The sequence below is a fragment of the Ictidomys tridecemlineatus genome, chromosome 10, assembly GCF_052094955.1.
Source record: "Ictidomys tridecemlineatus isolate mIctTri1 chromosome 10, mIctTri1.hap1, whole genome shotgun sequence".
Taxonomy (NCBI): domain Eukaryota; kingdom Metazoa; phylum Chordata; class Mammalia; order Rodentia; family Sciuridae; genus Ictidomys; species Ictidomys tridecemlineatus.
This window is the reverse complement of record NC_135486.1, coordinates 50,402,195-50,416,182: the sequence shown is the minus strand read 5'-3', so window position 1 is coordinate 50,416,182 and position 13,988 is coordinate 50,402,195. Positions and strand designations below refer to the sequence as shown.

General features: G+C 44.9%; 1 protein-coding gene across 4 annotated transcripts in view; it reads right to left on the bottom strand.

The window, feature by feature from the left end:
• Cnih3 (cornichon family AMPA receptor auxiliary protein 3) overlaps nt 1-13,988 on the bottom strand; it is a 111,792-nt gene that overhangs the window by 71,918 nt on the left and 25,886 nt on the right. The window lies entirely within an intron of this gene.

The following is a 13,988-nucleotide window of genomic DNA, read 5'->3' as shown; positions in this document are numbered from 1 at the left end:
AACATTACAGTGGGAAGACATGGCAGAGAAACGCTGCTCAGCTCCTGGCAGCCAGAAAGCAGAGAGAGAAGGCAGAAGGTGGAGCAGGGGAGAAGATGAACCCTTCCAGGGCACGCTCCCAGGGACCTACCTCCTCCAGCTAGGTCCCACCTCTCAGGAGTTCATTCAGCTATCAGTGGACTGATTTAGGAAACATTATCACATCCCCAAAGCATCTCTCAACATGCCAGCCTCCTTGGGTGCCCACAGCATCCTTGAGTTTATCACTAAATATATTGACTTGTACCTTCAGATGTAATTCCATGGTATTGAGGAAATGGAGGGTGGTTAAGTGCAAATATCTTTGCAATTACAAATATCTTTCATATAATAATTTAGATCCGTAAGCCCTCAAAAGTGAGTCCTACACCTCAAACACGCATATGAAAAGAATGCAACAAGAATACAAAGAGTCCCACGAGACTGAGTGCCACACACGTAATGCTCCATGAGGGGAGCATTACTGCATCCTTAGCTTCAGCTTCAGGATCAGGACCAGGATCAGGACCAGGCTCATAGCAGTTACTCAATAAATGTCTATTGGAAGAATGAATGAATGAATGAGTTTACCCATCTTTGCCTTCTAGACCCAGTGCTTGCAATGAATGTCAAATGAACACATGAGCAGATATGAGATTTTTTAAACTTTTCAAAATTCTTTCATGAGATTAGTTGATCACAACCACCCACTCAGTTCTTCAAACAGATAACACGGAGCAGCTCCTTGTCTACACTACACTGCCTTCCTAGGTGGGTGTGCATGTGCTTAGGGGCTGATGATCCCTGTGCTAAAGATGGTACCCGGGGGTGTCTAATATGTGTGGGCAGTTTCCTGAGATACTATCACATGTTCATCCCTCATGCGCCAGGACCAGAGTTTGGCCACTCTGAAAACCTACAAATTAACTCACTGAACTGACCCAACTCAGAAGACTCTAACACTCTGCCTTATAAAAAATCATTTTAGATGATGCTATAGTTTGCATCTTGATGTCCTCCAAGAGCCCTTGTGTTAACGGCTTGGTTCCCAGCTTCACACTATGGGGAGGTGGTGGAAACTGTAAGAGATGGTCAAGCCTATTGATAGGTCTTCCAGTCATAAGGGGTATGCCCTTGAAGGGAATAACTTAACTCAGTACCGAGCCATGAAGACTTAGGTTTTTCCTTGGGAATTACTCCAGCTTTCTGGTGCATATCAGACCACCCAAGGCCTGAGATCTCTGTCTTTACTAGGGAGACAATTCTCACAGCTCCGGAGTTGGGCATAACCCACTGGGAACTAGATAGCCCACCCCCTACCTTGTTTGGCAAAGAACATTCCATGGAAAACCTCTGATGTCCCCCGATATAATTAAAGCAAGTGCAGGCTCCAGCTCGCGCGCTCTCTCTCTCTCTCTCTCTCTCTCTCTCTCTCTCTCTCTCTCTCTCTCTCTCTCTCTTTCCAGTGTGGAACTCAATCCCTAAGATAGAAGAGCTGTCCTGCCCCTGCTTTTCAAAATTACTTTCCATGTACTGTGGGTTTTATTAGCTTTTATTCCACAGCCAGCCTACTCCACGAGGAGGGACCTCAATTCTGCCACCTGCATAGGATGAGAGCAGGATTCCTCTTTTTTTCTTTTGCTTCCCCAGACATGAGGTGAGTAGCCTTGCTCCCCCACACACAGGCCCAAAAGCAATGGGATCAACCAATCATGGACTGAAACCTCCAAAACTATGAGACAAATTAAATCTTCCTTCTTCATAAGTTGATTATCTCAGGTATTTTGTTATAGAAATTGAAAACTGATTAACATACATGGTTTACTAAAAGTACATGAATTATCAAAAAATAATTGAGAATAAAAATTAGACCATGAAAGAAACATATATGATACACACACACACACACACACACACACACACACACACACACACACACACAGCATAGGGCCCCAAAGAGTCAAACTCATTGGCTCAAAATTTTGGAGCTACTCTTCCTCTTCTGGTCTCAATGGCTCCAGGAGCAGCGGCTTGCAGTGCAGACACAGCCAAATTCAAGATCCACACCACATTCAACCAGTCCTGAAGATGGCTCAGAAATGGCATCAAGAACTACCTGATCACAAAGATATGAATCTGTTAAGGAGACAGACCCCAAGTTCCTGAGAAATATGCATTTTGCCAAAGAAGCACAACAGAAGTACATAAAAAAAAAATGCAGGGAAACAACACCAAGGCCATGAGTCCACATACTGAGGTCATCAGGACCCTGGTAAAGCCTAAGGAGGTCAAGACCAAGATGCCAAAAAGGATGCCAGCCACAAGCTTGACTGCCTTGCCTTGCTTGCCCATCCCAAGCACAGGAAGCATGCTTGTGCCCACATGGCCAGGAACCGCAGGCTCAGCTGGCCAAAGGCCAAAGGCCAAGCCCAAGAAAAGACCCAGGTGCAACTCCAGCTCCAGAATCAGCTCCAGCTCTGGCTGCAGCTCCTGCTCCCAAAGGTGCCCAGACCCTCAAGGGTGCCCAGGTTCTATGAATGCTCCATAGTAAAAGGCTCTGAATGTGAGGACTGAAGGACCAGTGTGACCTCTGAGCCCCTGTCTACAGGAACTAGTGTCCTCCTGTGCAGTTTATACAAATAAATCCAGAGGCAAAAAAAAAAAAAAAAAACCTTTGGGGAGGAGGGTATAAGTTTCTCAGAAGCTCAAGTAGAAAGAGAAACAAATTAGTTACAGAGGTCTCCAGGTCCATAAAGAAAACAGGTACCCTTTCCTTAGAGGAAACAAATTTTTCCAAATATTCATATCTGAAACACATGGAGCTGGGGTGTCGCTCAGTGACAGGTGCTTGCCTAGCATGTGCAAGGCCATGGGTTCAATCCCCAGCACTGCACACACACACACAAAACACAGCCAATTGTTTTTCTGTGCTAGGTACAGAACCCAAGGCCTCACATTTTCTTAACTACCACAAGGAACAATGTAGTAAATACAACAACAGGCATTAGACTAATGTAACAATGGAAGCAACCACAGTATCAGTAATTATTTAGACTCTACACAAAGTGCAATCCCATGAAAACATCCTGTGGAGGAGGAGGCAACACCTAAAAATATAATCTAAATCATTTTTATTTTTTTGAGAATTCCTTTATTTCAACGTGTTAACCTTCTAAACATTGCTTAATTTGTATATATACATAATTAATATATATAATTATTTGTTCTAATTAGTTACAGTGACAGTAGAATGCACTTTAACACATCATACATTAATGGTGTATAACTTCTCATTCTTCAGGTTGTACATGATGTAGAGTTACACAGGTCATTAATCATATATGCACTTGGGGTAATAATGTCAATTCAATCTACTATCTTTCCTATCCATTTTCCCCTCACCTCCTTTCACTGTCCTCTGTCTAATCCAAAGTACCTCTATTCTTCTCTACCCTCCACCCCTTATAGTAAATTAGCATCTGCATATCAGACAGAACATTCTGCCTTTGGTTCTTTGGGACTGGCTTATTTCACTTAGCATGGTATTCTCCAGCTCCATCCATTTACCTGCAAATGCCATAATCTCATTCTTATTTAAGGCTGAGTAATATTCCATTGTGTATGCATACCACATTTGTAGTCTAAATCTTGCTTGTAGTCTAAATATGCTTCAAATCATCTTCCATTAACCTACCTCACCTAGGCATTAGGGATGCTGGAGAACACAGAGGTGAAGGCAAGACTCTCTGGCAAAGGCCTAGGCAGCAAGGGGTCTGTGTTGCTCGTTAGGAATGACTCCCCACGGCTTGCAAGCCCAGTGTGCCCTCAGTGACGTTAATCATTAGTGGTGAAAACTGAGGAGTCCAGATAGGATTCTCCCTCCTGCCTGGATGTTCATTTGCCTTCAACCCAAAGGTGTGGTGAAAAGTCTCCACTTCCCTTTTCGCCCTTTTCTACCTTTCCATCAGCACAGGAAGGCTGACCTCTGAAGGATGCACCAACTAGCCTTTTTTGTCCTCTTGCTCCTATAGGTTAGGCTAACACAAGGCATCGGCAGAAGGTAGAAAGGTCTCGGGAAGTTACTTATTCCCCTGCTCCATTCCAGCTGGACTATGGATTGGACGCTTCTCTGCTCCTCATATGAAGCCACAGCTTCTTTCAGGAGAGAGACCCACCCACAACAGCTCCCATGAAGTTCTGGTAACAGCTCTCCCTCCCTTTGCTCCTTCATACCTAGTGGTGCATATGGTTTAGATCTGGAATGTCCCCCGACACAAATCTCATGTTTCCCCCACATAGCAATGTCCAGACGTGGGGCCTTTGAGAAGAGATCAGGAGAGCTCTGACCTCATCCGTGGATTACTATATGAATGGCTGCCAACCGACTGCTGAGACTTAGGACCTAGTTGGAGAAGAAGGTCACTAGAGATGTGACCTCCCAGTTCTGTGTCTGTCTGTCTGTCTGTCTCCCCCGTCTTCTTCCAGGCTGCCATGAGCTTTCCTCCACAATGCCCTTCTGCCATGTTTCTGCCTGGGAGCCAGCTGATCATGGATGGAACCCTCTGAAACCAAGATCCAAAGACCTCTTTCCTCCTCTGAGTTGCTCTTGACAGCTATTTTGTTCGCAGTGATGAAAACCTAACACATGGTGGCAATCCGCCCCCCTCCCAAGTCTCTAGATTCTGGAGCCTTAACCCTGCCCCTCCTCTCAAATTCATTACATTGCCTTCCTTACACTGCCCTCAATTACCCTCTCCCTTACCTGAGCCCACAAGAGACCTGAAAGTTAGGTTCAAGTCACGTTTCCCTAAATGTTCTGGAGAGAGTCTAGCACATCAAGGGATGGTTAATGAAGCCTCGGCTCCCTACAACACTTCTCTGGAATCAGTTTGGCCTAGAAAAATAACAAAGGAAGCTCTACTAGTTTCTGCCTAGCTGTTCAGCAGAGGTATTAAAAGAAAATTATCTCAGTAATGCTCCTATGAAATGTCGGGCTTTAAGCAATGCAACTTGCTCATGACTTCTCCAGAATGAATATTTGCAAAGTGTGTCCCTAAATATAACTACAGGAAGTGACCTGCTGTGTGGAGTTACTGGATATAACCAATTAAATTTTGCAGGACATTTGCTGATTCTTGTTTTAGAACTAGGTTTCAGACGGTGGCTAAAATAATTGTCTATTGAGGCCGCTCTTAGTTTATGACCAAAAAAGTAAAAGAATGAAGGGGGGGTAGAAAAAAACCCTGGATCATCAGCATCCAGAAAATCTAGTTTATTTAAAACAAACAAACCAACAAAAATAAACTCTATAACAAGGAGGTGTGCACCTGAATGATCCAAAAGCGATTTAGAATCTTTAAGCTTAGATTTTTAAAAGGAACGCAGCTGCCTTCATGTTTTAGTCAGCTTTGAGTCTGTGTAACCAAAAGACCCAACAAGAACAACTTAGAGGAGAAAAAGTTTATTTTGACTTACAGATTCAGAGGTTCATTCCATGATCATCCGACTCCATGGCTCTGGGCCAAGGTGAGGCAGAATATCATGGCAGAAGCTGCTCAGTTCATGACAGCCAGGAAACAGAGAGAGAGTTCTACTTTCCAGGGACAAAACATAAATCCCAAATGCACACCCCTAATGACCTAATTCTTCCAGCCATGCCCTACCTGACTACAGTTATTATCCAGTTAACCAATTTAAGTGGATTGATCCACTGATAAGGTTACTACTCTCATAATCAGTTTACCCTCTGAATGCCCTTGAATTGTCTCACATACAAGTTTTTTGGGGGAAACACATACCCAAACCATAACAGTTCAAAATGGAGAGCTGATTTTTTAGGAAGTCAGACTGATTCTTGAGGTGAATTGAAAAGAAACAATAAGGGGCTGGGGACATGGCTCTTGGTGGTAGGATGTGTGCCTAGCATGTGTGAGGTCGAAAGAAAAAGAGAGAGAGAGAGAGAGAGAGAGAGAGAGAGAGAGAGAGAGAGAGAGAGAGAGAGAGAAAGAGAAAGAAAAGAAGAAATAAAAGACAACAAGAAGGGCTGGGGTGAGCTCAGTGGAGGAGCACTTTCCTAGGATGCACAAGGCCCTTGATTCCATCCCCAGCACAGCAAAAATAAAACAAAATAAAAAGCTACGGTAACTGAGAGTTCACACCTCTTCTCAGAGTGAAAACTAGAGAGACTACATATGTGTTATATATTGTCCTTAACAGACTTACTCATAAGAGAAGTGTTTAAGAGTGATCAATAACAATGGAGAAATACCTAAAACCCACTTGCACCCCACATACGACACTGGCCTGCGAAATACAGATTCCTCGCAATTCAAGAGAGAAGACATGAAATTGAGACACAATGTCTCATAAACTAAAGTCACTTTTAATGGTGCGGTCCTCCCAGTTTGAAGTATAATTAGCGAAAACGTGATGAAGAAGGAAAATGTAGCCCAATCCATCATTTATTTTAGCTATCAGAACTTGGCTGGCCACTCAACTAGGCTGGCACAAAATGTTCCTTCCCTGAGTTGGCCTTCACCATGAAGGGAATATGGAAATTTCCAGTGAGTTCTGCTTCTTTCTACAGCCAATGTCCTCTCAGCACCTGCAAGAGCGGCTGAGGCCCTCGCATGCAGGCCTAGCAGAGCACAGGAGACCAAGTATGCTGTGCCAACCCTCACTGGGGTCAGGAAGCACATTAGCAGCCCAGACCCACCAGCTGACACAACCTGGATTGAGCTTTGCCTCCCCTGGGTTTGGTCTCTAGAAGTCCTCAGGTAAGTCCTGGGCATCTGTGAGGCCCTCTGCCATCTTTCCAACTCCTTCTAGGTCCTTCCCCAGCCACCAGCCCAATATAGGTCTTGCTTGCTGTAACTGGAACCTACATGTTGGGGACCCCATACTCTGCTTAACTTTTACCTGTGCCTCCCTAGGGTCTTGAGCCCCTTACCCTTAAACCATCTCTTTTCTTACTGCACGAATAACTGGCTGGAATCCAACTGACTGCAATTGTTTGACTACCTGAAATGGACACTTCCACCAATCACTCCCCACTGCTGGGTCCTGCCTGCTAAAGGCACCAGACCTGTTGGTTCTTGTGCAAAGACCACGCAGCAGGTCCTCTGAGTCTGTAAACAGATTAATTTCCCCCACCTTATGCCTAGTCTCAATCCAGGAATGTTAGAGTGACCCCAATCCCTCTTGTTGATCAGCCTCCCATATGGACACCAGGTGCTTGCTCCCATCTGGTCCTGCCTCTGGCCAGAAGCAGCACACCAGGGAGAAGGGACTGCAAGAGGGCAGGGCACATGTCAATTATCTGCTAGGGCCCCCAAACCCAGAAATCATAGTTTGAACTTCTTAAGCCAATACTCCTGCTCCTCCAGAATATCCAACCATTCAATAACATCATGGAAGTTTCTCAAACTCACCGACAGGTTAGGGAATGTAAATGGAGGTAATAATAAGATAGTATTTTACATCAAACCCATTTTATTATACTAAATTACTATGGGAGAATCAGAGAAAAGAATTTCTACCCATTGCTGATACAATGTAAAATGATACAGTCTTGGAAAGCAATCTGATAATACCTATTTTTAATGAAAAAAATTAAATATATATTGTATTATATATAATGTATATGTGTGTGTGCATTATGTATATATACATATGTGTATATGGATATTATATTATGATGTATGTATATGTATACATATATCTATTATATAAGAATTACATATGTATATATAAAATCTCCTTCACCCAGCAGTCTCTTCTTGAAGGACCTATCCCACTAAAATAAAAGCATCAGTAGGTAAGGACATATGTTCAAACACTGTTTGAGATGGAAAAAAAAACTGGAAATACACAAATGTCCATCAATAAGCACATAATTGAATAAACACTGATAAATACAAATTGTAGAATATTATGCAGCCCTAAGTTGGATCTGTGCCAATTAACTTGGTCAGTGAGAAAGGTTAAGATGCAGAGAAATGTAATGCCATAACCAAGACATGCTCCAAAAAGGTATTTGTGCTTGCATCTGACTATTTGAACAGGAAGAAACACAGGAAGGCTGTACACCAGGCCACTAACACCAGTGACTCTGAGGCTGAAGGGGACAGTGGTGGGAAGGGAAGGCAAGTGCCCATGGCTGGAGGGAATAGGTAAGCAATTAAAATCACTTCTTAAAAGTGATGACAAGGGGCTGGGGATGTGGCTCAAGAGGTAGTGCGCTCGCCTGGCTTGCATGCGGCCCAGGTTCGATCCTTAGCACCACATACAAACAAAAGATGTTGTGTCCGCCGAAAACTAAAAAATAAATATTTAAAAAGAAAAGTGATAGCAAAAAAGAGCACACAGTGTAATTCCATATAATTTCATTTGTGTAAAATCGTACATACGTGTGGCTGTAAAACACACATGAAGTCACCAGAAGGTTACTGGAGGTGAGCCCTAGGCAGTTTCCTTACCCTGTCCTATATTATTTGCAAATTATTCATATAATCGGGAAAATACTCCCCAAAGCTATTGTACTGATTTTGCCCCCTGATTTTCTAACTCTACTGTCACTCACTGCTTCCAACCAGACCAGTCACCTCATAGACACAGCTGCCCCCTGCACCGGCTCCAGGTTCACCAGTTTTGAAGATGTGCACAAGCTCTCGCTCTCTCCCTCTCCCTCTCCCTCTCTGCCTCTTCCACCTCTGTCCTCCCTCCTCTCCTCTCTCCTCTCTTCTCCCTTCTCCTCCCTCTCTTCTCCTCTCCTCTCCCCTCCCCTCCCCTCGCATCTCCCCTCCCCTCTCCACTCCTGTCCTCCCTCTCCTCTCCTGTCCTCCCTCTCTTCTCCTCTCCTCTCCTCTCCTCTCACCTCCCCTCCCCTCTCCTCTCCTCTCCTGTCCTCCCTCTCCTCTCCTGTCCTCCCTCTCTTCTCCTCTCCTCTCCCCTCCCCTCTCCTCCCCTCCCCTCTCCTCTCCTCTCACCTTCCCTCCCCTCTCCTCTCCTCTCCTGTCCTCCCTCTCCTCTCCTGTCCTCCCTCTTCTCCTCTCCTCCCTCTCCTCTCCTCTCCTCTCCTCTCTCCTCTCCTCTCCTCTCCTCTCCTCTCTCCTCTCCTCTCCTCTCTCCTCTCTCTGCCTCTCACTTCCATTCCTGCCCATGTCCACTGGGAAACTGAGCCTCCCTCTCTAAACATCCACATAGAAAGCCAAGGTCTTGCTCCAGAAGACCACATCAAGCCTGGACACTTGGGCTCTGAGCCTGGGCTTGGGAGCCACCTGCCTGAATTCCATCAGCAACAATGGGGGTGCCACAAGAGAGGAGGAGTCTGCTCAATCATCATCTCAGGAGTTGGGTTCTAACAAATCTCTCCTAACGTCTTCCTTCCAACGAGTTAATAGAGCCTCTAAGTCCTCATGTGAACAGAAAGCTGTTTATGAACAGCATGCCAATTTGCTAAAAGAACTTTTGTTGTTGTGACTGTTTAAATTGGAACTGTCCTTCCTTCCACTGCCCATAGCACCCCCCCCCCAACCTCCGCCAAGTTGTGCCAACACAACAGCCCCAGAGTCCCAGAGCCAAAAACAGAACTCAATACAAGGGCAGGAGGGGCAGGGACAGCTATCCTGTGTAAGGGAACAGAGCCAGGCTATTTGGCTCTGGTACTTATTTGCATATTCTTTTCCATAAATTTACATGTTGGCCTCAAGAGCCCTAACTCTGAGTATTTAAAATCAAATTTTGTTCAACCTCCTGGAAGTGTGTACCCAGTTGGCCTCCCTTCTTGGTCTGAGCCCAGGGAAACTTCTACCCTGTTGAAAAGTGCTTCTTAGGCAGAGGGCCCTGGCCCCACACTCCTGAAAGTGCTTCCCAGGGAAGTTTCTGCTTTAGCCTGCAGTAGCTCATCCAGTCACCGGAAGCGGCTTCCCAGACTCAGAAGCTACAGTGAGGGTATGGTTTGGGTGATAGGACGCAGAGCTTCAGCTGTTGCCCCCAACACATAACACTGGGTGCCCAAGGGAGGGCACCTCCGTAGATAACCGTACATAATACCCACCAATCCACATGAACCCCTCGAAAACCAAACCTTGCTTACTCATGGTTTCTGCTTTTTCAAACAAAACCACACCTTGCTTGCTCATGGTTCCTGCTATTTCAAAGACCATTTAGATTCTGTTAGGGACAACAATTATGTGCAGTTGTCATTCCACCTGGCTCTTTAAACTTGCAAGAATTCTCCTCAATTTGGATTCTGCAACAGGAAGCATAAAAAAGCAGCAGAGAACAAGCTGTTGTCAATGCAGTGGATTCGGTCTTCACTGAGCAAATACTGCCCAGGCAGACAGCATATCTGATGAACTGCACCAGAGCACTGGCTGTTTTGCAATCGACAGAGAAGGAGCCCCTGAGTATTTCTTTTCTATGTTTTTATTAGTCATTATAATTATATATAATAGCCGGATTCATTGCAATATATTCATACATGCACATAACATAATTTGCTCCATTTCATTCCCCAGTACTCCCCCTTTCCCTTCCCTCTTCTCTCCCACTAATCCTCTTCCTCTTCTACTGATCACCCTTGTATCTATTTTTTTAATTGGTGCATTATAATTATATAGCAAAGTGGAGAACATCATGCGACATGAAATAAGTCAAGGGTCAAATGTTTTCTCGCCTATGTGGATGCAAAGATGATTTTAAAAGGGGGATCTCACAAAATATATAGGGGAGAAGAGTACACACTGAATTGCTCTGCATGGTGTATTTGAGATAACTGGTGCAAGGAGCTTGTCTTTTTTAATATTTGGAAACACCAAATAAAAATGGAAGCAAATGGAAAAAAATATAAGGGAAAACAAGAGTAGAGAAGGGGGTGGAGGGGGTGGGAGGAGGCAAGAGAAAGCGGGAGGCGGAATGGGGAATGAAGTCCACCAAATTGTGCTGTGTGCATGTATGAATATAGCTACAATGAGACCCCTGGGGATTTCTTTGGGCAAAGTTTCCTCCAAGTTTCTAGCTATCCAAATGAAGCTAAATAAATTTCAAAAAGCACTGCAGAGAACCCCACCTTGGGGGTTACGGTTGAGTATGGGAGTCATCATTCATGTTATAAATTAAATTCAGCCCCTATTATGCAGCAGACTCTGTGTTACAAAGTAAGTATACACTGCGGTATTAGTTTCCTATTGCTGCTATAATGGATTATTACAAATTCAGTGGCTTAAAGCTACACAAACTTATTATCCCACAGTTCAGGAGGCCAGAAGTCTAAAATGGGTCTCATGGAGCTAAAATCAAGATGTCAGGGTTACATTCCTTCTAGAAGCATCAGAGGAAAATCTGTTCCCTTTCGTTTCCCAGCTCTCAGAGGCTGCCTGTATTCCCTGACCTGTTTGTGTTTCCAGGCAAGCAATCACATCACTCCAACCTCTGCCTCAGTCGTCGAACCTCCTCTGGATCTTCTGCCTCCCTCTTTCACTAATAAAGACCCTGATGATCACATTGTTCATCCAGATAATCCAGAATAAAGTCCCCATTCTCAAGATCCTTGACGTGCCACTCACATTCACAGGTTCCAGGGATTAGGACACCAACTCTTTAAAGGGCCACTACTCGTCCTTGCACAATTGGTGAGCACCATAAACAAGGAAATAACTACCAGCTATGGGCTGGCTGCAGAGTCTGTGGGTTCAGAAAGGAAAGAATTCTAGATACAAAAGACAGTAGATTGCCAGGCGAGGTGGCACACATCTGTAATCCCAGCAGCTCGGGAGGCTGAGGCAGGAGGATCGTGAGTTCAAAGCCAGCCTCAGCAAGAGCGAGGTGCTAAGCAACTCAGTGAGACGCTGTCTCTAAATAAAATACAAAATAAGGCTGGGGATGTGGCTCAGTGGTTGAGTGCCCTGAATTTAATCCTCAGTACCCCTCAAAAAAAGGATAGCAGATCATTCACAACTTGTGATAAGTCACAACTTTTGTGTCTTCTATTTGTGTCCCCACTAAGGGCACTTTGTACAGGTACTTGGAGCTCATGTTTGCAGAACTCAGAGCAGCCTTACTCCTCCCCCACCAAAAAGAGAGAATTACTAATCAGACTGCAGAACCTCAGCCAGTCTTACTTCCTGGTGGGCAGGGTTCCTCTGTACTAAAAGGTTAATAACCCCTTATTAATCTCTGATCTTTATTATCCAGATGTCCTTCAGAAGCAGGAGAAGTGACTGGGCCAAGGTCAACTACAAAATGTGTTCCCCCATCTCTAGCTTCAAAATCATCTCAACATGCACACTTCTCCCCAAGCCCTAACAAGCCTTTGGCTCCTAAACAACTGAAGAACAACGACATACTGCCATACAAGTGCAAAGTAGACATTTGATCAATCAGTAAATGAATGGATGGTATCCATGACACCCCCCCCCCACCCACCCCGTCCCCGCCAAAGCTATACAATTTTCTTTGGTGAACTCGTCCTTTCCCACCAGTTCCACTGCTATGTCATGACTCCTACCTGGACATCGCTAGCTCTTCACTGTTACTTGAGCTTCAGACTCCCAGGTTCCTCCCCTGCTTCCTCCAGAATTTCAAATTCAACATGCCCAGAATAGAATTCATCAACAAAACTCTTCCAAAATCACTACCCCTTAGGGAGAAAGTTTCCAAACCTCAAAAGAGTTACCTTTTAACTCTTTTCATCTGATTTGTCAAACTACCTGGCCCATCCAGCCCCTGGACCTGCAGACTGGGATATGTTGACCTGGGACCACCCGCGGATGCTCTGTCCCTCTCCTGGGACACTCTTTTTCCCCGCCCCACTACCCTGTTGGCTTCCAGCCTGCTTCCCATTCACTTCTGTGTCACCCAGAAATAAATTTTTGGCTCTAAGGGCCCCTCCCTTTTCCCAGCCTCTGATCCTTTCAAAAGTGGAGTTAACACATATTCTCCCAAGTTTTTGAGTTTCACATTCTCCTCGGGGCTCTGACCCAATTCACTGCTTGGTTTTCTTCATGACCTTTGGTGTTGGGTAAGAATTTCCCACCACAGCCTTAGACACCCAGAACCCAGTCCCTGCCAGAGACTGTTTACTCAACTTCTATCCTTCCCGAATCCCACTCGAGCTCCCCAGGCCCAAGTAAGGGGTTGGTCAGTTATTCTTGTACCACCCAACATTCCCTACTCCATGTTCACACTCCATGGACAAGCCCAGCCAGGCTACCTAAGAGTCCTGCCCAGCACATCCTGACAGTTTGGATCAATCCATCTTTGCCCCTGGTCTCAATGTGTCAACATGTTCATATAAATGCATTTCTTTGTCATGCTCCCAATCATATGTGACCTCAGGATGGGACTGTAGCTCAATGGCACAGTACTTGCCTCACATGCATGAGGTGCCTGGGTTCAATGCTCAGTACCATAGAGAAAACATGTGACCTTGATTTAAAGCTCCACTGTAGACCTTTGCTGTCTTTAATATTAAAGTTATTATCTTAAACTGTGAGATCTCTGAAGAGTAGACTTTCATCTTATTCTCTACCAGGTAGTAGTATACAGTATACAGTAGCTGACAAATGAGTGCTCAATAAACATGAATATAACTAAGCACAACTGGTTTCCCTAAAGGGCTACCTAGCACAGGCCAAAAATATCTTGCACACGGCCAAAGGCAAGAGATTATCTGATTCATGAATTAAACATGGTCTGTGATTCTCTTTTGCCTCTCCCTGTGGCTTCTTGCCCTTTGGCCACTTCAGTCCTTATTAACTCCTTCAGGGAAGGATGAGTGGAGAAAGAACAAGCTATGACAGAAATTCCTCCACTGGCAGGAGGGGCATGGCATGGGGAGTGGTAGAAATGTCCGGATTCAGGATGTGCTTCTCTCTAGTTTTCTAGATTACAATATATTTACAAATTTTCTGGCCATGCTGCCATCATGCGCCCTCCAGAATGAGATCTTGAGTGTCCCCCAAAGGCCC